Below are 13901 nucleotides of genomic sequence, written 5' to 3' on the forward strand. Positions count from 1 at the left end.
TTACTTGCATTACCAGCGGACGCTCTTGTGCTTTTTTACATTTTTAAATATGGATGTCCCTCCTATGCAACCTCCGACCCTGCAGCTGCTGACACTGTTCCGCAATCGCATGCTAGAATATTATGGCACAATGCCGTTGGCGATATTAAGCACGGCATATGGATTATCTTTTCGGTTCTCCTACTTCACCTGTGTCCAGCCTGTATTTCACTGCCTGACCTGTGATTTCGATTGGGCCATTGATTTGTGTCTCTGCGGACCGGTTTCTCCTGACGTCGACTTTAATCAGCTGATGACTCCTATCATTACTCACGAGTTGGTTTGTCCTGGCGAAAGGATTATGGCTGTGGCATTGATGCATGGACTACTTGGTCCCTGGAATTTACTGGCGGCAGCACAGTCTTTCTTGGAACAGAGCTTTCTTGAAAACCCACCGAGCTGTCCTCTGATGGTGATAGAGGATCCGGTGCTGGGAGAGCACGTATGTTCTTTTCCGCTTTTAAATTGGATGGCTGAACTGTTTTCGGATGAAGACGGTGACTTCCTATTGGAGGCTGTTGCAGCTTATTTTGCATACACAGTTATGTCATAGACCTTTTTCATGTTTGATATGCTGAGTACTAGCATTTCATTGACAATTCATTGACTTATTTGTCAAGTTTTTATTATTTACCTTGCCTATTGGCTTAAGACTCGATAAAGTACTTGGCTGTTTTATTTTTCTTTAGCATTAAATTTTCCTAGTTTTTAATGCTTTACCTTGCGGACCGTCCACATATAAACTTGCAATCTGCTCTCATGAGATGGCACTTCTATTATCTTATTCAGTTCGTTTCCGGATCATGAGGAGGTGTCATCTAGGTCCTGGATATCTTTACACCGTGTCAAGTTAGCATGGGCTCATTACCGGTTTAAACGCCATTTTTCCTTTTTTGCAACTTCTGCACACGACACTTAGTTGTTGCTTTAGCTTTCCACCTAGTAGTTCATCGTGGTTTACATGAGAATAATATGTTATTGGTCTACTATCTGCTTTACTTGTTAAACTATATCTGTACAGCGAGTGCTAAAGTTTCAAGAACAACACGATACAGAATTGTTATGAGGTCTGATCTCCACGACTTCATACTCATAACATAAGTGCAACTTCTGCCAATTCTGGGCATGAGGCGGGTTTTATATTGCTTTGCCGAACACACATACACAACAGTTGATGCGGTTCACATGAAGAGAGAGCTGGTGTATGCTGATGTGATTCCTTCAAATCTAAGACACTAAAGTATGGGCACGCCCTAAACCAACACAAAGAGACCTTCTTAGCAAATAATATAATATGTGTATTAGGGAGGGTGAGATATAAGCAGCCGCGGGCCGTGGAGGGAGTTACGATGGGGCAGGGAGGCGGGGAGGGGGAGAAGCAGGGTGGAGCCCTCTCTACCTTGCCCCTCCCCCTCCCCGCCTCCCTGCCCCACCGTAACTCCCTCCACGGCCCGCGGCTGCTTATAAGTGTTGCTAACTCTTATTCATTTACAGCATGTTAACATACTGTCACCATTCGCTTTTTATGTACTAGTAACTATGCTGGTAATTTTGCTACTGATAATATGTGTACTTGTATTCTCCACCCTGCTTCTCCCCCTCCCCGCCTCCCTGCCTCACCGTAACTCCCTCCACGGCCCGCGGCTGCTTATAAGTGTTGCTAACTCTTATTCATTTACAGCATGTTAACATACTATCACCATTCACTTTTTATGTACTAGTAACTATGCTGGTAATTTTGCTACTGATAATATGTGTACTTTTATTATCTAAGGTACTACGCCTGAGAAGACGGCATTAGTAAATAAACATTTCAAATACACATCTGTTCTTCTTAACTCCATGTTCTGGTTTCTAAGAAATCTATAACGACCGACTGTTCATGAGTTCCACGTATCCTGAGGTACTATAAGTTCATATTCTGGATTGTCTAAACATTGAGAGTTTGTTATATCCAATGTGACACTGTACCTAGCTTGCTAAATAGTTTTTGATTACTAACGTGAGTTTTGGGACACCCTAATTCGCCGAGGTTCCAATCCTCTGTCCACAGTTCTGTGTGAGAACAGAAACCCTGCGACAGGGGCACCCCCGACCCTTGCTGGAGCTTCATCACACTTGCGATACAACTCCAGCAATGCATTCGCCGAGGTTCCAATCCTCTGTCCACAGTTCTGTGTGAGAACAGAAACCCTGCGACAGGGGCACCCCCGACCCTTGCTGGAGCTTCATCACACTTGCGATACAACTCCAGCAATGCGCCACCTTTACGGCACAGATACATCACGCATCTGTGCTGTTTTTGCCCCATGATGCGCCGCATTGTAAATGCAGCACACCATAGGTGACGGAACAGCGGCACAGAATGACTAACACATCCCTGGTGATGCGCCAGTCATCATAAATGTATCCCTATGCTTCTTATCTTGTTAGAGATGAACCGCCATATGTATCATCAAAGTTATTTGCATTTCCTAAATAGCGAACTTTAAGGAATAAATAGCGATTCTTTACCATTCCTAGTTTGCGATGAGCTATTTGCTAATTAGCCGAATGTAGCCCAATGAAGCCCAATGTAGCCCAATGTAGCCCAAAGATGGCCGCCAGACACACAAAAAAACAAATGTAGCCCAAATATCAGCCAGATGTAGCCCAACTATAGCCCAGTGACAGAATGACCAATCAGCTTCGCAAACCTCCGTTACGCGAAGCGGAGCGCTGTTACAGATATATATCTTTTTTTGAACGTTAATTTCTCAAAATCCACTGGAGCACATATATTGAGACCTAGCAAAGGCACATCGGGCTACCAGTCCCTAATATTTTGCCAAGTTTCGTGCAAATCCATTCAGCCGTTCAATTATTATTATTATTTTTTTTTTTTGCCCCGCGGGGCCCTTTTAAAACCTCCACATCAAACCTAGGGGGTCAGCGAGGATCTACTATGCCCCCTTATAGTTATTTCCCCCTTTGTTTTGACCTCCTCTTGTCTCTCGATCCTACCGAGAGACAAGATGGCGGCCGCTACGGACTGTTTGGAATGTTGACAGACGCCGGAGAACCAATCAGCTTCGCTTCACAAAGCTCCGTTGCGCGAAAAGTCCGCGAACCAGTGCGCTGCCCGGTCCGCTGTTACAGATATATATCTTTTTTTAAACGTTAATTTCTCAAAATCCACTGGAGCACATATATTGAGACCTACAAAAGGCACATCGGGCTACCAGTCCCTACAATTTTGCCAAGTTTCGTGCAAATCCATTCAGCCGTTCGGGCTAAAAGTGAGGCCAACCGCCCTATGGAAAACTCAATGTTAAAAACACGTTTTGGGACCCCCCTTTTTTCTCGGCCCCCACTGGACGAACCCCCCCCAAATTTTCAAGGGCTGCTCAGAAACAAAATGTGCCATTTTCCTGAAAATTTCAGCCAATTCCGTCCACAAACGCCAAAGTTATTAGACATAGAATTTTCAAAAAACCCATAGAGAAAAAATCCTAACTATATATACCTACTGGCGACCGCCAGTAGGTAATATATATATATATATATATATATATATATATATATATCATTCACTCTTCTATCCCTTCACTATCCTTTATGATTTGTTTATGCTGGAAACTGTTTAATGTCATAAATACCCCCTTGTCCATGTGCAATAACCCATCTGTGGGTTTGAGTTATATCCTATATGGATCTATATGATGTATTAATACAACTCCAAGATGGCGTGCACTGTGACTATAGTGGGGTTAGTCCTTTGTCACTTTTCATGTTTTATGAAAACTTTATTAACATGCCGGTTGTTGTATCTGTGTGAGCCCCCCCGCGAATAAATATCTTGCGTGGTTGACATGAACTCCTCCAGTGCTGTTTTGTCTTCTTTTGGAAAGTAGAGGAGAATTGGAGCGTCATGTAACGCGGCATCCCGCGAGCCGCCAACAGCACCCGTTCGCGAGTGAGCAGCTTTCTTCGTGGGAGAAGAGCGTTTTAAAGACCTAAGCTGCGCACCACCGTTGCCGCTGTTGGGGATTCTTTGCTGACCGGTGAGGACGAAGTACGAAGGAACCGACCGGCGCTGCCGGTAGCTTCCCGAGGAAGATGCCGCTCTGGTGAGCATTGATTAAAATTCAATTATCCTCATTGCCTGCATGTCAGTGCCACACAGCGGGGTATAACGGCAGGATGTTAGAGGAGAGAGTGTCGACTGCAATCTAGCGGGGGGCCACATCAGTCCCTGTTGCGTCCAAGGCACAGCGTGGGACATCAACACGTATCGGCATGTTTTCTGATACCGAGCGCCAAACGGCAGCAAAGGGGATATTCAGACGGCGGGAAAAGCCGATAGAGAGAATGACCGCGACGGTGGCAGAGCCATCTAATACCAAATTGACAGTCACCATGACTAAACTGGAGAGGCTTCACGAGCGAGAGGTACGGAAATGGTGGGAGGCAACAAGCCTAACCAACTATGTTGAGGAGGAAAGGGTACTCCAAGGCTTAAGGGTCCATACAGTGCCATCATATGAAAATCCGGACCCACAGCTATTGACAGACTGGTTTGAACACACTGCAGCCTACTGTGAAGGGACTCTAAAGATATTGGTAAAGTACGCTTGGAGCGACAGGGAAAGGGCACTGGCGGAAATCACATTGATCAATGAAGAACTAGAGAAAGAAACAGATCCCGGCTTGATAACGTCAATTTCGCAAATGAAAGAACAAATGAAAGCTCGGCTTGTAAAATACGAAGCAAAAATCAGGCTCCGCAAGCAGGAGAAATATGAATGCGACGCAAATGACTATCTGACAGGACGCGTCCTAACTTATGTGAAAAAATGTGATGCTCCGCGTAAGGCTTTACAGAGAGGCACTGGCATGAATGCTGGCGCAACAGCATCAGTTGATGCGGTCACCTCAGAGTCAGAGGTGACCGAAAACGAGTCCGGAGATGACCAACCCGACCCAGAAGAACGGGGCAACAACCGAGCCGCCCAAGCTGGTAAAAGCAAGAGAACCCCTTTTCAAGAGGAATTCGAGGTAATCAAGAAATCCTGGCTCCGCGGCGGGAAGAACAAACCACCGGACGCGGAAGCAGTGGGATCAGGAGGACAAGGAGGGCAGGGGGCGGCAAGAGGAGGCAGAGGAGGCGTGAGAGCCTCTCGCTGGTCCAACCGCAACAAGAAATAGTGCCACTTGTACATAATGTTTCCAGAGATCAAGCCAATCAAACAGTTGTAAATCTTACGGATAGAGAACGAACAGATCAAGAAACCGAAGTTCTAAGCCTGGGACTGACATGCTGTCCCAACAATGAGTTGGAATACACACAAACAAGGATTGACTTGTTCCGCTTCACAAGGAAGTTAAAACTCCACAAGTATTTTAAACTGCGTCCCCATTTGCAAGACTGAAGCAAAAAAGGAGCGAGGATAACCGCAACAGATGCTCTAAGCAGTAGGGACTTACAAACAGATTCTTGAGGATTTAGAAATGGAACAATCATCGGACACTGAACTACTGGACATTGCACAAAGACCAGAATTGCAAGGAGTTGAGCAGGAGAGGGAGGAGAATAGGTTTAAACCCACCTCTGTCTTTGTTCCTCAGTCTCCGCGGGACGCTGTGGATGTATTTACGGAGGCAATGAATAAGGACCTCATGAAATATCGGAAAGCGGACCACCAAAACCAGGAACACAACATCACAGATCAACAAAATATTGCCTTAAAGACCCTAATGAAAGATAAGAACATTGTGGTAAAACCTTCAGATAAAGGGAGGAACGTAGTTTTAATGAGTAGGGACTATTACAAGAACGAAGCATTGAGGCAACTCTCAGATGAGAAGTTTTATACAAAATGTACCACTGATGTTTACCAACAGAGCATCAAAGAATATGATATATTGATCCAGAAGTGGTACGACCTCCAGATGCTGGGCAAAGACGAACACCTGTTTTTGCGGAACAACTGTCCCATGACCCCCACCTTTTACCACCTCCCCAAACTGCACAAAAATAGAGACTGCCCACCAGGCCGTCCTATCATCTCCTCCATCGGCAGTTTAACTGAGAACATGTCTTGATTCGTAGACAATATCCTGTTTCCCTTGGTGTTGAACCTGAAATCTTACATCAAGGACACTAAGGATTTCCTTGTGAAGATACAAGATCTGGAATGGGACTCAGGGTATCTGCTGTTGGTACTGGACATTACCAGTTTATACACGTGCATTGAACATCGTCACGGCCTGGAAGCAGTTAAACATGCTCTAGACCAGCGTCAAATGCGATTGCAAGACATAATATAATGGAATTTGTTGAGTTTTGTCTGACCCACAATATATTTCTATTTGAAGACCAGTTATATCTACAGAAGTCAGGGACAGCGATGGGCATCTGCTTTGCCCCCAGCTACGCGAACTTGTTTGTGGGCTGGTGGGAGGAGCAGGTGCCCAGGAGCTGCACGGTTGGACATGAGAAGGGGGAAACCGTGTGTTGACATCGTTACATCGATGACTTGTTCGTCGTATGGAACGGTGGAAGAAACACAGCAGAGGAATACATCAAGGTATTGAACAACAACAACCTAAATCTGCATTTCTCGGGTTCAATTAGTCCGGTGGCAGCGGAGTACTTGGATCTGAGAATATTCATAGAGGGAGAACAACTACACACGGCTCTGTATAGAAAGGAGACTGCTGGCAATTCTACACTCTTTGCCAGCAGCAGTCATTCCCCCAACTCATCAACAGCATTCCCTATGGGGAGCTATTAAGGCTCCGAAGGAATTGCTCCAGAGTTTCTGATTTCGAGGCGGCTGCCTCGGAATGCCTATCCAGTTTTAAGATCAGGGGATATGGCAATGACTTGTTGCAAAAGACACTGAAGAAAGTAAGAAAGATCTCAAGAGGGACTCTACTCACTGCCAAACCGATCAGAGGTGGACGTGAGAAAGAGGTAGCCACAAATAAAGGGAAATTCAGGCTTATTTCCCCATATTCATCAGGGGCAAAGGATCTTAGAATGATGCTTAAAAAAAACTGGCACATTCTATTAACAGACAATGTGCTTAAGGAGGATTTACCATCGTACCCATTATTGACATTCAGCAAAGCAAGATCAGTAGGTGACATGCTTGTCGCCAGCCATCTGGAAAAACCAGTTCCTAAAATTAATACCTTTCGGGAACAAAAAGGTTTTTACCCCTGTGGCTGCTGTAAAGCTTGTGTAGGCAGTAAAAGGGTCTTGTCGTACATAATATCTGAGACAGGGAAGATATCCATCAAGAAGTTCATCACCTGTAGTACGTAATACGTAGTCTATTGCTTGCATTGCCCCTGTGGCGTTCGCTACATCGGCAGTACAATCAAAGAGCTGAAACTAAGAATATTAGAACATCTTAGGGCCATAGACAAAGCAGACCCCGCTTACCCGGTGGCCCGTCACTTTGCTGAGATCCATGGGCGGGACCGCAACAAATTACAATAATTTGGATTAGATATTGTGCCACCAAATGTAAGGGGCGGTGATCGCCTGAGACGATTTCGTAGATTGGAGTCAAGGTACATAATAGACCTCTCTACGAAACATCCGAAAGGTTTTAATAGTGGGGAAGAAATGGCGTTCCATCTAGGAAAATAAGATACATCCTATATTAACGCAGAACTGATTTACAGATTGCAGGGAATGGAAGTGGCTGTGCTTCTTTTTGGAAACCCTAGCCTATTCCTGCAATGGTTGTTTCTTTGCCTAATTGACTTGTCTGTCTGTTAGATTTATTCTATAATCTGTGACTTGTGACCTTTGGAATTTCAGAATTTTTGAATTTCTAAAATTTTTTTGATAGATATTCTTGTGCATATTAATTTTGTCAGCAGAATGTTTATTAGCTCTATACAGCCGTAAATATGAATCTGCCACTGTCGCAGGGTTTTTTCCACACACTCTTTTAGACATATACATTTCTATATATTCTCTATGGCATATTATCGATGTATTGAAAGAATCTGTAAAATTTGAACTCAATATCGATTTACTATAGATATGATTTTGAACTGCCCAATCTACATGAAATCTTGATTGTCAAAGTTTGACGCACTTTATCCCAATTCGGTATGAATCAGATATGTATCTTTGCATATATGTGAATTTATTGATATGAAATGATAGAGGACATTAGCCGATCCACGGCTTTATGATTTGTTTATGCTGGAAACAATTTAATGTCATAAATACCCCCTTGTCCATGTGCAACAACCCATCTGTGGGTTTGAGTTATATCCTATATGGATCTATATGATGTATTAATACAACTCCAAGATGGCGCGCACTGTGACTATAGTGGGGTTAGTCCTTTGTCACTTTTCATGTTTTATGAAAACTTTATTAACATGCCGGTTGTTGTATCTGTGTAATTAACACTGAAGAAGGTAGCACGCCGAAACGCGTCTGTGTGAGCCCCCCCACGAATAAATATCTTGCGTGGTTGACATGAACTCCTCGAGTGCTGTTTTGTCTTCTTTTGGAAAGTAGAGGAGAATTGGAGCGTCATATATATATATATATATATTCACACAAATTGATCCTTCAAGCCAGAGAGCGCTCCGCACCGTGTGCTCGGCCCGAAGGCTGGATCAAAGCCCAATTATTAATTTTAGAACACAAGGAGGGCGGCACAACTGGATACTTATTTTGAAGCTTTATTACACAAACACTCCACCGACGCGTTTCAGCCTCACGGCTTTTCTCAGAGAAAAGCCGTGAGGCTGAAACGCGTCGGTGGAGTGTTTGTGTAATAAAGCTTCAAAATAAGTATCGAGTTGTGCCGCCCTCCTTGTGTTCTAAAAAAAAAAAAAAATATATATATATATATATATATATATATATATATATATATATATATATATATATATATATATATATATATATATCCTTCACTCTTCTATCCCTTCACTATCCTTTTCAATCAAAATAACAGACTAACATATCCACTTATCAAATTTCATATTTCACTATACTAATCACCACTAATCCCTTATGGGTTCTGAGTAGCATGCTACTCGCCGAAAAAAGCGCTTCAACACCTTATTAGGGGTAGCAAGCACTATATAAATGCAACTCTTTTTCCCTTTTCTATCCCTCCATAATCCTTCTCAATACAAATAACTGACTAATATCCACCACTCAAATTACTTTTGTATTTTACCATACTAATTCACCACTAATCATTTATGGGTTCCAGGGTAGCCTGCTACTTGCCCCAAAAGCGATTCAATACCCCAACAGGGGTAACAAGCGCTATATAAATGCAAACCTTTTTCCCTCCTCTATCCCTCTGCTATCCTTCTGAATCCAAATAACTGATTAACATATCATCCACCACTCAAATTACTTTCATATTTCACCATACTAATTCAACACTAATCCTTTAATGGGTTCCGGAGTAAGATGCTACTCGCCAAAAAAGCACTCAACACCCCAACACAGGTAACAAGCGCTCTATAAACGCAAACCTTTTTCCCTCCTCTATCCCTCAGCTATCCTTCTCAATCCAAATAACTGATTAATATCCACCAGTCAAATTATTTGCATATTTCACTATACTAATTCACCACTAATCCCTACGGGTTCCGGAGTAGCATGCTACTCACCAAGAAAGTGCTTCTACACCCCATTAGGGGTAAGAAGCGCCATATAAATGCAAACCTTTTCTCCCCTCTTCTATCCCTCCTCTATCCCCTGCTATCCTTCTCAATCCAAATAACTGACTAATATCCTCTACTCAAATTACTTTCATATTTCACTAAACTAATTCATCACTATTCCTTTATGGGTTCCGGAGTAGCGCGCTACTCGCAAAAAAAAGTGCTTCAAATCCTCATCAGGGGGAACAAGAGCTATATAAATGCAAACCTTTTTCCCTCTTGTACCCTCCGCTATCCTTCTGAATCCAAATAACTGACTAACTTATCCACCACTCAAATTACTTTCATATTTCACTATACTAATTCAAAACTAATCCTTCTTGGGTTCCGAAGTAGATTACTACTTGCCGAAAAAGCGCTTTGATGCCTCGTCAGGGGTAGTAAGCGCAATATAAATGCAATTACAAAACAATACAATACTTTTTTATTGGACATATTTTCAAATATAATGATAATGAATTACAAAGGCATAACAAATAAATTTAAGAGTTGCAAGATAAAGAATGTGGGTTATTAGAAATAGTTGCACTTAAAAAAGTAATAAAGATACATTTTAACCGGGATTACTTTAGAGTTTCCAAGTGGGCTGAGGCATCCCCTCATTAAAGAATGCACTGTAGGTAGCAGAGGCCTACTGCTTTCAGCCTTCAGTGGGACACCAGGCTCTCACCCTCTCTCTCCAGTAAACTCCAGTTCACTCCAGTTTTTGAAAGCCCTTCAAATGATGGCTTCTCTTAATCCCCGACACAATTACCCAGTGGGGGCTGGTTTAGGTTCATTGGGCAAAAAAAGGCTCTGGAGATAAGCATGATGAATGGGGCTTGTAACACAGAATCCAGGTCCCCCACTTTTATTTTGTTTGCCACGAACAACCTAGAAAAACTCCAAGCCATGCCATCAAGGGGGAGAAAACATGCGTGTGGGGCTCCCATGGCTCCAATCCCGGCTCCCATTCTGTAGCACGTGTTGTGCCCCTGGGCGCCTCCTGTTTTCTCGTTATTCCTGATCAGGTCCCTTTTGTGCCCAATGGGGTATTAAAGTGCCAGACCAGAAGGTGGGTAAATACCCGCGCCGCTGGGCAGCCCTTTAAATTGAAATACATGAACGCAGGTACTCACTATTGGGAGTATCTGTTTGCTACTGGTAAGTGCCGGGCCTCTACCATTAAATGTATAGCGGCAGTGCACTGAAGTGCAGGTACTCTCCCTTTCAAACTAAAGAAGTGCACGGAATCAGCACCGGACAGTACCTGCCTATTTAAACCACTAAATCCTGGACTATGGAACACGAATGTGTATAAGCCACCCATTGTCCCAAAAATCTATTTCTTGGGGTGCTTCTTGAACCCAAATATTTGTAAATGTTGCCGTTCACCAGATTGCCAATCTCCCCCCCCCCCCGTTTTACCCCTTCTTGCTGTGTTGCCTCTTTTCGTTTCAGTTCCTGTTACGCTGTATTGTTTGTTTGTTTGTTATATATAGCGCGAACATGGCCCTTACGGGTATCAGAGCGCTTTACAATGATGAAGGCGACATGTAAAAGAATATCCTCCTACATTCTGTTTGCTTTTGATACTTGCACAAGTGCCACCATATCCTACGTAACGTTTGCGCTTGCCCGAGGCTACGCAGTGGCCATTGAGAGGGCGGGCCATTAGTCAGTGAGGGCTGTCCCGCCCCCATAAACAGAACCGGATGTTCAGTCTCCTCCTTCCTGTGGGGAGGAGGTGGCTGCTAGACATCCACGTCCGGGGCAGCGGGGAGGGGCCTCCCAGGGTACTTAGGTCCCTGCACCTCCTGGGAGGGCCTCTTTGCCGCCCGGACGCCGTCGTGTACAGCAGGACACTCTTTTCCAGGACACTCATAGAGGTGAGCGAGGCCATGCCCGGCCCATTCTCCCCCCCCCTTCCCCTCCGCCTGCGCCCTCACCCGAGTTGTGAGCCTGGCGAGGCGGCCCATCACGTGTGGGCTGCTGTGGGGGGGGGATGTCCTGTGTCCTGTTCCCCGTGAGCGAGGCCGTGCCCGGCCCATTCTCCCCCCCCTTCCCCTCCGCCTGCGCCCTCACCCGAGTCGTGAGCCTGGCGAGGCGGCCCATCACGTGTGGGCTGCTGTGGGGGGGGATGTCCTGTGTCCTGTGAGGCCGTGCCCGGCCCATTCTCCCCCCCCTTCCCCTCCGCCTGCGCCCTCACCCGAGTCGTGAGCCTGGCGAGGCGGCCCATCTCGTATGGGCTGCTGCGGGGGGGGGTGTCCTGTGTCCTGTTCCCCGTGAGCGAGGCCGTGCCCGGCCCATTCTCCCCCCCCCTTCCCCTCCGCCTGCGCCCTCACTCGAGTCGTGAGCCTGGCGAGGCGGCCCATCACGTGTGGGCTGCTGTGGGGGGGGGGATGTCCTGTGTCCTGTTCCCCGTGGTCCCTTGGGTGCGGTAAAGGCCTACCCGCACCCCCCCCCCCCTTCCCCTCCGCCTGCTGCAATCTTTGTAAGCCGGGCGAGGCGGCCCATGATGCGTGGTCTGCTGTGGGGGGGGAGCCGACTGTCTCCTCGGTGGTCTCCGCGTGTGTGCTGGCCGAGTCTCGGCATTGCGGGTGGCTATGTCCTGGCAGCGGGGAGATATGTTCTATATGTCGGACCCGCCTCGCCTTGCGGGACCAAGCACACCGGCCCTGTGTCCGGCCTAGCCTCGTGCGGTGGGGAGGGTGGGGTCCAAGCAGCGGGCGGAGGGGCCGGGGATGCTTGTTTGCTGGATGGGATGCCCCCCCCCCCCCCCTCTCGCCCGCCACGGCATTTCAGTGTTCTGCGCTGCCCTAGTTCACGCTAAGAGACTTGGCGTGTAGGAAGAAATGTGCGCGCCAGCCTCGCCCCCGGTAGCGTGCCACCACCGGACCCCTCCCACCGTTACAATATGGCGCGGAGGATGTAGAACCCTGGGGGAGGCAGGATCCACGGTGTGTGCAGGGGGGTTTGCGCCCTGGTCTATAGACATGCAGACAAAATTCAGCTGTTCTTTGACATGCGTTATTTCGATTGTAAGATTCTTTTTCATGTAATACATGCTAGCGCCGCCCTTGGTGGATCGACATGTGCGGTCTCAATTCAGCTGTTTTCGAGTTGTGACGACTGTAAAATTATTTGTATATGAATGGTGTTTGCTTTCGTTATATACCGCCTGGGCTGAGATGCAGGTTGCTGCCGGTGCCGTCGCTTGTGCTGCGCGGCGGATGAGTCACGGGCCTATGTTGTACAGCCTGGCAGCCATGCGTCAGGCAAAGGCCCCCCCCCCCCCCCTCGCATAGCGAATAAATTAATGCCTCCTCGGCTTGGGTAGCCTGGTAAGTGGCCTCCCCTGCCCCACCCATTATAGGGGCGTGCGTTCAAGTCTGGCCAGCACCCCCCCCCCCCTCTTTATTGGCCCTCAAAGGAGTGAATGGTGTCCCCTCAGCCCCCCCCCCCCCGAAGAGGGGGGCACAACAATAGTAACGCTACTCCCATTTTGTGGGGGCTTGCAATGTAGATGATGGGGGCGTCGGGTGACATTTTGTCTTTATTTTTCAGATTCTGTTGCATTTGCCTAACGTGCCCTGGAAACCCCCATCCCCTACCCCCTCTCGCGTCGATAGAGGTGCACAATACTGGTGCAAGGTATGTACGTCTAAGATGTCGCGATAATGATGTAAAGCTAGTGAGTAGGCACTCTTGCAGGGGCGTGATCTTAAGTCAGGGTAACATCGCAGCTTGCCTCCAAAGGGAGGTATGGTGTCACCTCACCCCCCACCCCCCCCTCAGGTCTAGCGACCACAGCAAGAGTAATGTTACTCCCCGTCGGAGTGGGGGCCTGTAATGCGATGAGGTGGGCATCAGGTGACATTGTGGTCTTTATTTTCAGATTCGGTCGCATTTGCCTTACGCGCCCTGGATAGCCCTCCCCCCCCCTCTCGTGTCGATAGAGGCTCATTTCGCTGGTGCAAGGTATGTACGACAAGAGATGTCGCGATAATGATTTAAACCTAGCAAGCAGGCCGACGGGGGGACTCATGAGGGGTTGTAAGGGGTCTCGCAGTGAGACTGGATGTGCTGATGTGCTGTTCATTCCCGGCTATGGCCGGTACAATGTGTAAGGCTCAGTGTTTCATTCTTTTATTTACACAGTGCTCGCAGCCACAGAA

Source organism: Lissotriton helveticus, chromosome 9 (assembly GCF_964261635.1).
Source record: "Lissotriton helveticus chromosome 9, aLisHel1.1, whole genome shotgun sequence".
NCBI lineage: Eukaryota > Metazoa > Chordata > Amphibia > Caudata > Salamandridae > Lissotriton > Lissotriton helveticus.